The following is a 14,132-nucleotide window of genomic DNA, read 5'->3' as shown; positions in this document are numbered from 1 at the left end:
TCAAAACACAACGGGAAATCTCATGAATATACGGACTCCTAATAATATTACGCACGAATTATGCCGAGGTCGTACGGCCTGATCCATGGATGCATCTCATATTTCTATTCATAACACTACCGAGGCATACAGACCGATCCACAGGAATAGAGAAACTCTTTAAACTATGGGTGAAACAATTACAATACAAGTGTTGGCACATAAAAAAAGCATAATTTTTACCAGCAATCAAGTATTCCGTCAAAACTCAAGGTAATGAAGCTTGGCCTAACATAATCCTTAATCAAATTAGTTATAAATTTAAGTAATCAAACTAATAAGTTGAGTTCAAATGATACAAATATTGCATGAAAATGTCCCAAGTCTACCCGTACATAAACATGATTTTAGCTACGTATGGACTCTCTTTACCTCGTGCATACGTAGCACCCACAACTAGTAGAAAAAACCAATTTAACATCTACGAGATAGTGTTTCCCTCACGAGGTTAGACAGGAGACTTACCTCTCTCCGAAATCCGATAACCGGCTCAAACGCCTCTCTAACACCTCTAACCAATGCGAAACGATCCGAAACTAATCCAACAACGTGCAAACCAATAAAAATATACTCCAATACTCGTAATTTAATAATTTCTAACTCCGCTCGAAAAGTCAACAAAGTCAACCCCCGGGCCTACATGCCCGAATTCTAAAAATATTTGAAGTAAACATTACCCATAGCACCACAAACTCAAATATATAATTTATTCTAAATTCCATGTCCAATTTAGTGGTCAAAATTCAAAAATACAAATTCTATGTCTTCTTCAAAAATTCCATAATTTCTACCATTTTTCATGTTAAAGTCCATATATAATCCATGTATTTAACGCACAATGGGTAGGAATCACTTGCCACATGATAGATGATGAAAAAGGCACTCCAAATTCGCCCCCAAAACTGGCTCCCATGGAAGAATTGATATAAAATGAACCAAAACCCGCTTTTGCAAACTTATACAGTGCCGAGGCGACCCTTTATCGCGAATGCGGCATGTCCCTCACGTTCGCGAAGCACTTCGAGATCCTTCTCCAAAATCCTGCTTCGCGAACGCGAGACAAGGCTCATGAATGCGGTGCTTCACCAGCTTCCCCATCACGAGCGCGTCCACGCCTTCGCGAACGCAAAGGCTAAGTCTCCAGGCCCAACTTCTCTTTCGTGAATGTGAAAAGGCCATCGTTGCGAACGCGGAGCACCCCTGCCCCAAACCTTTGCGAACGCGAGACCTCCACCACGAACGCAATGAACAACCATTCTTCGATCTCAAATCCTTCTTTGCGAACGCGAGCTTCTCTCCGTGTTCGCAAAGAACAAAACCAGAAATAGCAACCAGCAACAACAAGTGATCCAAACTTGGCCCGAAACCATCCCGAAACACACTTGAGACCCTCGGGACCCTATCCAATCATACCAACAAGTCCCAATACCTTTTCTAAACTTATCCGATGGCTCAAAATGCCATGAATAACACCAAAATCACGACTCAACAATCAAAATCCTTCTTTTAACTCCCATACCTTCAAACTTCGACGAACGCGTCCGAATCATACTTAAACATTCCAGAATGTCACCAAATTTTGCGTACAAGTCACAAATCACAATACAAACTTATTCCAAGGATCGAAATCGCAAACGAACATCAGTAACACCAAAGTCCACTTCATATCAAACTTAGGAAATTCTAAAACTTTTAAAATGCCAACTTTCAACAATAAGCGCCGAAATAATCCCGGTCCACCCGAAACTCAATCCGAACATATGCCCAAGTCCGAAATCATCATATGGGCCTATTGTGGCCTTCAAATTTCGATTCCGAGGTCGTTTACTCAATAATCAAACCTTGGGCAACTCTTCTAACTTAAAGCTTCTGAATCGAGAATTATCCTTCCAAATCAATGCCGAACTTTCTAAAATTAAAATCCGACTACACGTGCAAGTCATAATAGAATTATGCTCTTATGGTTGTATCTGTTATAATTGTTTAATTATTTCCTTTTTATTTCCTTTCCATTACCGATCATATTCAAGTGGTTGCTTGTTGGTGCACGAATCGCATCGTGTGAGGTTCTTGATGGCACTTGATGTGGTCTATCATTCGAGCAACTTGTACTGGGTGAGATGAGATTATTGGACATGGAATCAGTACAATTGGATTTTTATAATGTATGTTTTGAGGAAGAATGTCACTAATCAGCTCAGAATTTAGCAAAGGTTATTGCTGAGTAAGAAAACTCCATGACTTATTGATTCGACGGGTGGTTATGAGTTCTTACACGGTTCTCTCATCATTTGTAGTATTGCGAGGTTTGGAATAAGGTTTCATGTTTCATGAGGTATATTACTGGTACCGAGTTTGGTAATGAACTTCTGTTGTGGTCGGAAGTTATCGTTATGGGCATATGAAATATGAGGTACTGTCACGCCCCAAGCTCGGGGAGCACGACCGGCGCTCAACCGAGAGAACCCGGTTGTGCAAGCCTGTTAGATTTTCTTCTACCCAAACTCATCCATGAATAAAGAGGAGATGTACTCCATCAATCAATCACTGAAAAGATTTTATTAACAACTTCCTTTTCATTCCCATTAGCAGCTTTATTCATAATTTCCAAAACATTACGAGTTTATAGAATTAATGAAAAACATGATTTTCAAGTACCAACATTTCTAGTTCAATTCCCATCTTCAACCACAACCCACAACCTGTCTACGGAGCCTCTAAATACAATCGAAGAGTAATATGAAAATGCTAGCAACAAGGCCCCGGCTATACCTCAAAACACAGTACATGAGAAACAAAAGATACATGACCCCGAAATGAAGTGGGGCTCACCAAATCAGCTGAAAAGAGTGCACTGCTATCACTGATCAATTCCGCCTGCTGTTGAACCACCTGCATCCATTAAAGATACAGCGCCCCCGGTAAAAGGGACGTTAGTACTGTCAAATAGCACTAGTATGCATAGCTAAAAGTCCTCTTTCAAAATAGAATGCCCACATAAGAAAAGGCAACACATAGAAACAACAAGTCATAATCAACAATATCCAAATGTTCAGTTAAAACATAATAATTTTTAAAATACGAACTTCATATATAATTTTGGTTGGGAGATCATTAGCACCGATATACCACCGTCTTTGTTAGCACGGAGTCTGATCACGCCCGATCGGCTAGGCCATCTCCCCACGAACAATATGATTTGACATGTGATGCGAAAGAAAGTTGTTACCAAGAGTAGTACCACCATATGCACAATATGGCGTCTGATCTCCACCCGATCAGCTAGGCCGCCTTCCCACATATGCCGTGCGGGTTGACTTTTCCAATCCACAAAGGTTCCAGTTTCATCATAATTAAGGGGAATAATATCACAATTTTCCAAAGGTTCCAATTTCATCCCAAATAAGGGGAATAATCACAATCCACCCCTACACCGGCACGTGTAGTTTCAGGTGTGGGCCTTATGACCCACCCTTCCACGGTTTTGCTAATGATACTCCCAAAAATATTTTTGATTTGATTTGCAAACAGAAATATTATAAATAAAATTGTACTTACCTCAACATCTTTCACATTGTATAAATTCTCATTAGTATTCCCAGTCATTCACAACGACAATATTTCCTTCGCTCATTAGGCCATTCACAAGATTCTTTATTCCTGGCACGATGGCCGTATTTCATATTCCACACTTTCACCTCTTTCAATTTCAATGATCACCATCAAGTATTAATATATAGGATATTTCAGAAATCATATACTTTAAATCCATTTGAAATGGAAACTTTAAACACAAATGGTTTCTTCCCAAAGAATGAGGCATACCATCCAACAATAGAAACACACATGAAACTCATAAACAATCAATACACCATTTATTCTTACAATGCTCTTCCCTAGCAATGACAATGTTCCAGTTCAACACATGAGTATATAGACTCGAATCACACTAGATATATTTATAAAGCAAAGCATTAGTTAAAGCAACCACTAATGGGCATGAATTGAGTACAAAAGCTTTTATGTAATTCTATCTTCGAAGTCATTTTTAAATAATTGAGTCGAGGCTCATTTCATATTCTTTATCGCATCTTCTCAAATCATTTGCACTACTAGACACAATCATAACTTAAATTCTTGGCACGTTGGCCACACTCTATATCCCCAATTAACTTATTTCACTTCCAACCATCTTTATAGATTATCAACAATAAGACATTTCCAAATCAAGACTTTAGGTACACATATGAGCAATTAAGAGTCTTAAGAATATTGAGATTTTCTCACACAATTTGGCATATTATCTTTCATTGAAACACGACTCAAAGCCATAACCTTTTTAATACGCAAGCCATATTTTGAAACTTACGGAAACCTTATGGAATTCAATTCCAAGAGAGAAAGTTTAGCCAACATACCTCAATTGAGCTTTCCTTAAATTACTACAACACTCCAGAAATTCTAGCAATCCCAATCTATTTTGAGACATAACAAAATTTAACAACAATTAGGAAGATATTCATGGTCTTAGCTCTTTTGAGTATTTTATCAAACACTAGGTGTGCAAATTTAGCTACAAGGTTCTTTTACAAGATTTTCTTCACTCCACAACCCAATATTTACTTATTTGAGCTCGAGAATCTTCCCACAAACCTTATTAATACAAGCATGTACAAATAATACTCTTATACCCAAGAATTATACTCCAATCCAACCTTCTTTTACCCAAATTTGAAATTGAAAACTAGGGTTTGGAACCTTACCTCTTAGATGAAGATCTTGTGGGTTTTCCTTGTTAATCTTCCAAGATTTGAGCAAGACTTGATGAATAATTAGCCTAGGGTTTCCTCTCTCTCTAAAACACTCTCCCTTCTCTCTAAAACATCAGATTTTTGCTCAAAAATAACCCAAAACGTGTATTTAACGAAGTAGGGTCGGGTTTTCAAAACCCAAAAATGGAGCTCCGGAACAGGTTCTGCAGGTCACATATGCGACCGCATAATGGATATGCGGACCGCATATCGGTCGCATAATTACAGACCAAAACGATCAAAAATCTATCCATGTATGCGGTCCGCATAACTGTTATATGATCGCATAATGCACCGCATAACAGTTATACGGTCGCATAGTCGACCGCATAATTGCCCCCAGACTGGCCCTTCTCCTGCTCACTTCTGCGGCCATTATGCGGCCCGCAGAGTGGTTCTGCGGTCGCATAATGGACAGCAGAAATGTGTTTTTCCGCCAAACATTTTTCTTTACTTTCCGGTGCATTGTTCAACCCAAAAAGTCCGAACTGCGGCGCGCAAGCTCGCCGCGAATAATTTCTAAAATCCTTAAACACGTATATCTACTCTGGCACCACGAAGCCTTGAATTCATTTGCGAAATTTTACGGGGCTGTACACTTAAATACTTCGAAATTTTCCGAGGTGTTACAGGTTATCGTGTGGTTATATCTTTGTAGTATAATTATGATTTATTACATCTTGTTGAGCTTGATATAGTGTTTTTGTACAAGAATCGGATCATAGAGGGAGCTCCAGAAGTTAGAATTTGGTCTTATGGATTCTTACGCTAAGGTTGAAGGAATAATTTTCAGTCAGGATTGTGTAATAGGATCATATGGATTGGGATTATGTGAGTTCACCCATGGTATGTGTAGGATGAGTTATATAGTGCTTTGGAAACCTCGAAATGACTCTTGGCACATTCGAGGACGAACGTATATTTAAGTAGGGTAGAATGTAATGACAAGATAGGTTATTATGAGATTTAGCAGTTCGGAGGTTTGAGACTTTAAGAGGCTTCATATTATGCATTATGATTTGCGCGTATGGTAGATTTTGACTTTCGAGGGGTTTGAAGTTGATTTGGAAGAGTATTTCTCAATTCGAAAGTTTTATGTTGGAAGAGTTTACCAAGGTTTAACTTTTGAGTATATGATCTCAGATTCGTGTTTTGATGGTTCCAATATATTTGTATGATGATTTTGGACATGGAAGTATGTTCATATTTGAATTTGGATATTCCGAGAGGGTTTTGGCTCTATTTGGTAGAAGTTGGAAATTTAAAAGTTTGGAAAGTTCATAAGTTTGACTTGGAGTTGAATTCGACGCTATCGGAGTCGGATTGCTGTTTCGGGAATTGGAATAAGTTTGCTTTTGTCATTTATAACTTGAATGCAAAGTTCGGGTTCATTCCATATTGGTTTGGCTTGAATCAGACGCTTGATTTGAAGTTGAAAATTTATGAGCTTAAGATATTGATTTCGATTGATGATTCTTGGTTTTGATATTAATTACGATATTTGTAGCCTTTGGATTGGTTTGGATGATGTATTTGGACTTATCTGTATGATTTGATGGGGTCCTGTGGGGCCGGGTGTGTTACGGATTTGTGTCGGACCATTTCAGAGTTGCATGAGTTGCTGGTTCTGGTGTGCCGTATCTGTGGAACATTGGTCGGATCTGCACATTTGGGGTTCATAGATGCAAAATTTGTGAAGCCAGGGGGTTGGCTGCTTTGGCGGGAATAAGATCACAGGTGCGGAGTCGCACGTGCGGGAGGAAGTGCGCACAGCAAAGCTGTGCTAGATTGAGGAATTACGTTTCTGCCCTTGTGGAGTCGGTTCTGCAATGTCGCAGATGGGTAGTAGGGTCGTAGATGCGATGAAGGCCTATGTTAGTGGAACTTGTAAAAGCAAGCAGGGCGCTCGTAAAAGCAAGCTCGTAGATGCAAGCTGGAGTCCGCAGAAGTGAGAGTGCCTGGTAGCATATTTTATTCGAGGTTTTGCTTCATTTTATCATATTTTGAGATTGGGAGCACGAATTGGAGCAATCGTTTAGGCGATTTTCACCCACTTGGATTGGGTAAGTGTTCTTAAATTGAATTTTGATCATTATTCATGATTTTATCTTCGATTTTGGCATTTGATTGGTGAATCTAAGGAAGAAATTTGTGATTTTTGCCTACACTTTAAGATAGTGTATTTTGGGGATTTGAGTACCGATTTGGACTCGGTTCTGGAATCTAATTACATATTTGGACTCAGCAGGTTGTGGGTCTCGGGTTTTGGTATTGGTTTTGGATATCAGGCATGTAGGCAAGGGTTGACATTTGTTGACATGTAAGAATTTCTTCAAATATCGAAGCTTTATGGATTAAGATCGCTTCCTATGGCACTGTTGACATCCTTGGCTGATGTTTGACTTGGATTTGCACGATTGGAGGGCTAGGTCAAGGTTTTGACGTGATTCGAGGTTGAAAACTAGCCCAGATGAGGTAAGTATTTTGCCTAAGCTTGGTTTGACGATGATTATCCCTATTGGCTATGATATTTGTTATATTTGTTATCTTCTGCTATTATATGCCTTATTTTGCTATCATGCTTCTTTGATATCATATTTTCTCCATTGTTATGACTATGTGAGCTATCATTCATTATAAAAATCATGTCTAGGCTATTTGCTTACTTGTTGAGGCATGATAGAGTTATTTTTGCTATGTTGAGCTCTTTGCCTTAGTCATAGTCATACTTTTTAGTTATGACACTATATCCGCATGTTATATCTCCATCTCTGCGCCTTTTTGATATTCTATCTCAAATGTTGTTAGTGTCCTTGTACGTGACATGAGTTTAAGCTGAATTGTATTGCGTTGGTATCTTCCATGTGGCATATTGAGTTACATTTATGTGAGATGTTGGCATACGGAGACTTGAGTAGATTATGACTGATCTTGGGCCATAGAGCCGATTTGATATTAATAATGAGTTGACGCGTGCGCCAGGCCCCATGTTGGGCTGAGTGGTATTGATTATGAGGTGACGTGTGCGCCAAGCCCTATATTGGGCTAAGTGATATTGATAGTTAACTTTGATGCGATCAGCGCTTGGGCAAGGACCCGCCCCTCTGGAGTCAGGTGATAACCATAGGTGCATGCACAAGGTCATATATATGTGCTTGGTGAGGGACTTGTGTCAAGCACCCGTACAATGCTGGGTGTGTATGTTTGTGCGAGGGTCCATGGGCTTTGAGCCAGGCACTGTGAGTGTGCATAGAGTATGGTGAAGGGGTACTTTGTGCCAGGCACTATGAATGTACTGAGATTATGTACACTTGATATTTAAACTATGATTTTCTTGGTGATTTGGCATGTATATGTGACATGCAGGCATAGATTTGTATTATTCCTCATGCTAAATGGTATTTGATGTCTCTAATTGATGTTTCGATCTTGATATGATAGTTTTATCTTGTTCAATACCTGTCTAAGTGAATTTTGTGGAAGTTCATGCCTTGTCTGTTATATCTTAAAGGCATGTATACTTTTCCTCCTGTCATGCTAAGTTGAGCACATTGTTATTTGAGATGCTTTTATTTATATATGCTATTATTCTGATGTTATTGTCATTGTTGGCTATGGAACTTGAGCATCGGACCTTGCCAAGCTCATCACTACTTTCATCCCGAAGTTAGGCTTGCTACTTATTGAGTACACGGGATCGGTTGTACTCATACTATACTCTGCACTTCGTGTGCATATCCAGATGTTGCTGATAGTGGTGGTGGCCAGTGAGTTGGATCCAGTTTTTCTTGGAAATCTCGAGGTAGCACTGCTGTGTGATTCATAGGCCTTAAAGTCCCCTCCTTTATCTTATGTTCTTACTGTTCCGTCTTCCAAACAGTATCATATTTTATTCTGATCTTGTATTCCGTATTCTATAGAGCTCATGCACTCAGTGACACAAGATTTTAGGGTGAATTCACTTGTATTAACATTTTTACTTCAGTGATTTATATCATTCCGCTTTTGAGACTAGTTCTTTTCATTATTAAAGTTTACTTCTGCTTATTTGTTGTTGGCTTGCCTAGCAAGCGGTGTTAGGTGCCATCACGACTCCGGTAGAGGTCGTGACATGAGTAAAATCCCGAAAATGGCATCTTGAGTACACTGCCCAGCTGAATACTAAGCGAACGCGACCTCAGCCCCGCGTTCGCGAAGAACCAAAACCCAGCGCCTGAAAACCCTTCACCACGAACGCGAAGGCCAACTAGCTTCTAAGCTACGCGAACGCGAGAGACCAAGTGCGAATGAGAAAGGGTGCTAACCAGCTTTTACCAACACTTTGCGAACGCAAAACAATCTATGCGAACGTGATATTCATCATCCATAGTATTCCACAAAGGCGACCACTTTATAGAGAACGTGATGAAAAAATCACCAATCATGCAAAACACTCTATGTGAATGTGACTCACTGATCGTGAATGCGATTAACATCAGAATACCAGAAGATTAGCTATGAAAAACTCAACTAAAATGGTCTGTAACCTCCCTGAAACTCACCCGAGCCCCATGAGACCTCGTTCAATCATACCAACAATTCGAAATAAATTACCCAAACTTGTCTGAAGGTTCAAAACACTACAATTAATATCAAAACCCAGAATCAAAGGTCAAGATCATTCTCTTAACTTTTAAATATTCCACTTTGCCGAATGCGTCCGAACCACATTTAGACATTCCGGATTATAACTAAACTTTGCACACAAGTTCAAATGGATAAAACAAACCTATTTCAAATTTTGGACAACAATCCAAACCTGATACCATCAAAGACAACCTCCGGTCAAACTTGTGAACACTCTAATTCTTCAAATTGCCAAATTTCTCCAAATAGATCCAAAACCTTCTAGGATCATCCAAATTCAATTCCAAACATACGTCCAAGTCCAAAATCGCCATACGGACCTATTGAAATCATCAAATCTCGATTCTGAGGTCGTTTACTCAAATGTCAAATATTGTTCAACTCTTCCAAAATAAAGCATCCGAATTGAGAATTACTCTTCCAAATCAACTCTGAACCTCTCGAAAGTCAAAACCAACTATACACGCAAGTCATAATGCATAATATGAAACTACTCAAATTCTCAAACCCCTGAACGAAGTGCTATAGCTTAAAATGACCGATCAGGTCGTTACAATCGGATAACTATAAAGTGCAACCTATATCTTTTCTCATGTTATTATTGTTACTATTTAGATTCTAGGGGTGTACATGAGTCTATTTGGTTCTATTTTTCGTTAAATAAAAATCAAACCAACTATGCCGGTTTATAAAATCTATATATCAAATCAAACCACCAAAAACTTAATTTTTTCTGTTTCTATTTTAGAGAGTTGAACTGCAATTTCCCGAATTATATTTTTCCACAAGAAAAAAGTTCTAATATAATTAATGTTAAAAATTATTATTGATAGTGTTTTATTTTTATTTTACCAGTGATTGCACAAGCGCGTTGCGCGTGTAATCCTTATCAATGTTACAAATTTTTAAAAAAATCATATAAATTTTAAAAAATTTTTTAACTAACTAAATGAAAGAAGAATCCACCAGCTTAAATTTTTTTTTCAGTAACCCATGCAATTTAACTTTAAAAAGTCATATACTTAAATTGTGATATGTCTCCAATAATCAAATAAAGTCAACTGAAGAGAGAATTTTCAAACAAAGAGAAAGGCTTCACAAGAAATCTAATATACCCACTACACGTCTACACCAACATAAAATGAGAAAGAGAAAGTCTGAAAGAATAAATAAGCATAAGAATATGCATATATATATATATATATATATATATATATATATATATATATATATATATATATATATATATCTTTGAACCTAATTAGTTCTCAAGCCACAAAAAGTAATGCCATTAAATAAATCAAATTCCAAGTAGAGGAAACCTATGTCAATCTAACAACAAAAGTAAGAACAAATTTTAATCACTTAGCTTTAAAAAACACTGATGCCTGTGAGAAAACATACCAAGCATTGATATGAAAATTTCAAAGAGCCCTTTCTGTAGTTGGTGAAAATATTTGACAATTCCTTTCTCTGTCTCCACAAAAAGATAATAGCTTTGAATTGTACTTTTATAACTACTATTATATAATTTTGTTGTCTTCTCAAATTTCGTGTTCAAATTAAAGGAGCATTTAATTGAAATTTGAGTGAAGGAATAAAATAGAAAAAGATAAATTGAAATGTCTATTTACATTTTTGTACAAAAATATTGAAGAAATAGTGTTTGAATGAAGGGTAAAAAAGGTCGTTCACCTATTGATGGCTATTTAAGTCTTTTATGTTGGTAATATCTTAGATACTGATTGGAGTGAAGTCCTCGTCTTTAAGAGAATTTTAAGAAATTATTATTTTTATTTATTATCCCAGTAGTTATTACAGTGTTGCTATTTTCCTGGCATGTCAGCAGATTTTAGCCTTTTTATTTTGTATTTCAGTTCAGTTACACCTTATTTTTTTCTGAAGTTAAAATTTAATAAGATACAAAATTTTCACTTACTTTTCTTGTTTAATGCAATTTAGCACAATATTGGTATCAGAGCCCTTCTTCTTAAGGGACTTGTGAGACAAGTGTAAGGTTTTTGACTGAGTATTTACCCGAAAACATCAACTAAATCTGTTTCTACAAAAGACCATTAAAACAATAAAAAGCAAGAGTTCTTTTTTCTTCTATGGCTCCACCATTTTTCGATGGAGAATATTACCAATCCAGGTCAGTCAGAAACTTATTTGGATGTGTGTGATTTATGGCAGTCTATATAAAAGTATTATAAAGTACCTCCTCTACTAGAAAATCCCGCCATAGCTCAGATCGAACTCCACAAAGAGAAGAAGAAAATTCCAAGCTAAAGCTTTCCTCTTTACTGCAGTTCCTCCTATCATTTTCAGTAGAATCATTATATGTAACTTAGCCAAAGCAAATTAAAATTTCCGCAGAATAAGTATCAAAGAGATGAAAGAATCAAAGGAATGAAAATACTAAACTTGGTAAGAGAATTCGAGAAGCGCGAATGAAGAAATCTGAAACCTTCAAGTATTATTCAAACATGTTGCTTGAGATGTAAAATAAGGTAAGGATACTTAAAATTAAACTTACTGACAATAGAATAGATCAAAAGATACTTGTAACCATATATAAGAGATGCGGGGCAACTATTGTTTCATTAGAAAATACTAAAGTTCTATCAAATCTTAGCTTAGCAAAGATTTTAAGTCCGTTGTATGCATAAGAAAAGCTTAGCTTAATAGAGTTGTTGAGTGATCTACAAGCATAATGATCTTATAAAAGATCTGCTACAGAACGAATACGTTTGTTTTTTAAATGATTCATATCGTCAAGTGCACCCATTCCAAATTTCAGCCCAATCAAATGATCGGCGGTCTCCAATATATCTCGTGGTAATAAAAATATATTGTTCTGGGTATATGAAGGTTCAGTCTCCAGTTCATATTTCGTCGACCAATCCTTCCTAGATACTAGATAGACAGGCCAGTCACTTGTGACATAAGATCCTTCTATGCTTGTCTAACTCAAGCCAGATAGCGCAATCACTCGAAATAGTCATATGCGGAACACATGCAAGTTCATATTGAAAGATAAGAAAAGCAAGTAAAAGCAAACAAATAAGGATGATGAGGAAAGTAGGATCCACCAACAAAGACTTCCAAGCCAAGTTGCTACTGGATTCTGGCAACAGGGAAAAAAAAGAAAAGACAAAAAAAGGCAATTATAACAACTCTGAATCAATAATAGTAGAAAATAATATAATTATCACCACTAAAAATAAAGAAGGTCAATATAATCCTTCTTGTCAATATTGTGGCAAGAAGAATCACCATCATTATAAGTGTTGGAGAAAGCTGGATATCACATGCAAGAAATGTTACAAACTTGGGCATGCTGAAATCATTTAGAAAGAAAAAGGACAATACGATGGAGAGGCTCAAGTTGCAAATAATCGGGAGGAAGAACAAATCTTTGTTACATCTAGTATTTCGGGTGACAATTAAATTATTGATAGTGGATGCACGAACCACATGACCAGTGATAAAAAACTTTTTAGAAAACTTAATAGATCAGCTGCATTATTGATAGTGGATGCACGAACCACATGACCAGTGATAAAAAACTTTTTAGAAAACTTAATAGATCAGCTGCATAAATGGTTAGAATTAAAAATGGAAAATACATTCCAGTAAAAAAAAAGGAATTGTAGCTATTGAAAGTTATATAGGTAGAAAATCTATTTTTGAAATTCTGTTTGAAACTTATTTGTGAAATTTTGTTTGTTACTGAAATTGATCAGAATTTACTAAGTGTTGGAAAACTATTAGAAAATAGATTCAAATTATATTTTAAAGACAAAGCGTGTCTTATAATTGATCCAAGTGGGGTCAGAAATTATTCAAAATTAAGATGCAAGACAAATATTTTTCTCTAAATGTATTAGAAGTGTAGCATGCGACATATCCAAGTCGGCTCACCATTGTAAGTAGTTGTTACAAGAGGTTAAAATGTTTTTTTTAATTATAAAGCTTTTTTATTTATGCAAAGGAGTAAAATGATAAATGATCTACCAGATTTGTAGAAGCATCTCTCAAGCTGCATGTCTTGTCTACTTGGCAAGCAGACTAGAATTCCATTCAAAATTCCCACATGGAGAGCTACAGAAAAGTTGCAGCTGATTCATACTAATCTCTGTGGTCCACAAAAAACTTCATCATTAAATGGTAGCATATATTATATATTTTTATTGATGATCTAGCAAGAATGTGTTAGATTTATTTTATGAATTTTAAATTAGAAAATTTTTGAACTTCTGTGAAGTTTAAAATCTGCATCGAAAACTAGAGAGGCTACATGATTCAGGTCATTAGGTCATACAATGAAAGTAAATATACATCAGCAAAAAATTCAATGGTTTTTTTTGAAGAGGATGACTTCAAGAACCAACTCACTGTCCCAATACTATCCACAACAAAATAAGGTTAATGAATGTAGCAATCCATTCAGTTGTTTTTAGCATTTCCATTCCATTCAGTTGTTTAAAGTTTTGAGTAGTCTCATATAATGTAATATGACTTGTGTGAATCGTCGCTTTTGGTTTTTAGATGATTTGGAAGAATGAATCTCATGTTAGATGGTTTATGTTGGAAGAGTTGACCAAGTTTGGATTTTATATATTTGACCTCGGATTGGAGTTTTGATGATTTAGT

General features: G+C 36.6%; 1 long non-coding RNA gene across 1 annotated transcript; it reads right to left on the bottom strand.

The window, feature by feature from the left end:
• Positions 1–2,632: 2,632 nt before the first annotated feature.
• On the bottom strand, positions 2,633–12,105 carry LOC138910632 (uncharacterized). Its single transcript, XR_011415765.1, has 3 exons — positions 11,901–12,105; positions 11,695–11,791; positions 2,633–2,931 (listed from the first exon to the last, which is right to left on the bottom strand). It is a non-coding gene; the product is annotated as an uncharacterized lncRNA (long non-coding RNA).
• Positions 12,106–14,132: the final 2,027 nt, after the last annotated feature.

The sequence above is a fragment of the Nicotiana tomentosiformis genome, chromosome 4 (genome assembly GCF_000390325.3).
Source record: "Nicotiana tomentosiformis chromosome 4, ASM39032v3, whole genome shotgun sequence".
Lineage (NCBI taxonomy): Eukaryota > Viridiplantae > Streptophyta > Magnoliopsida > Solanales > Solanaceae > Nicotiana > Nicotiana tomentosiformis.
Note: the sequence above shows the minus strand (reverse complement) of the source record. Positions and strands in the feature narration are given on the sequence as shown.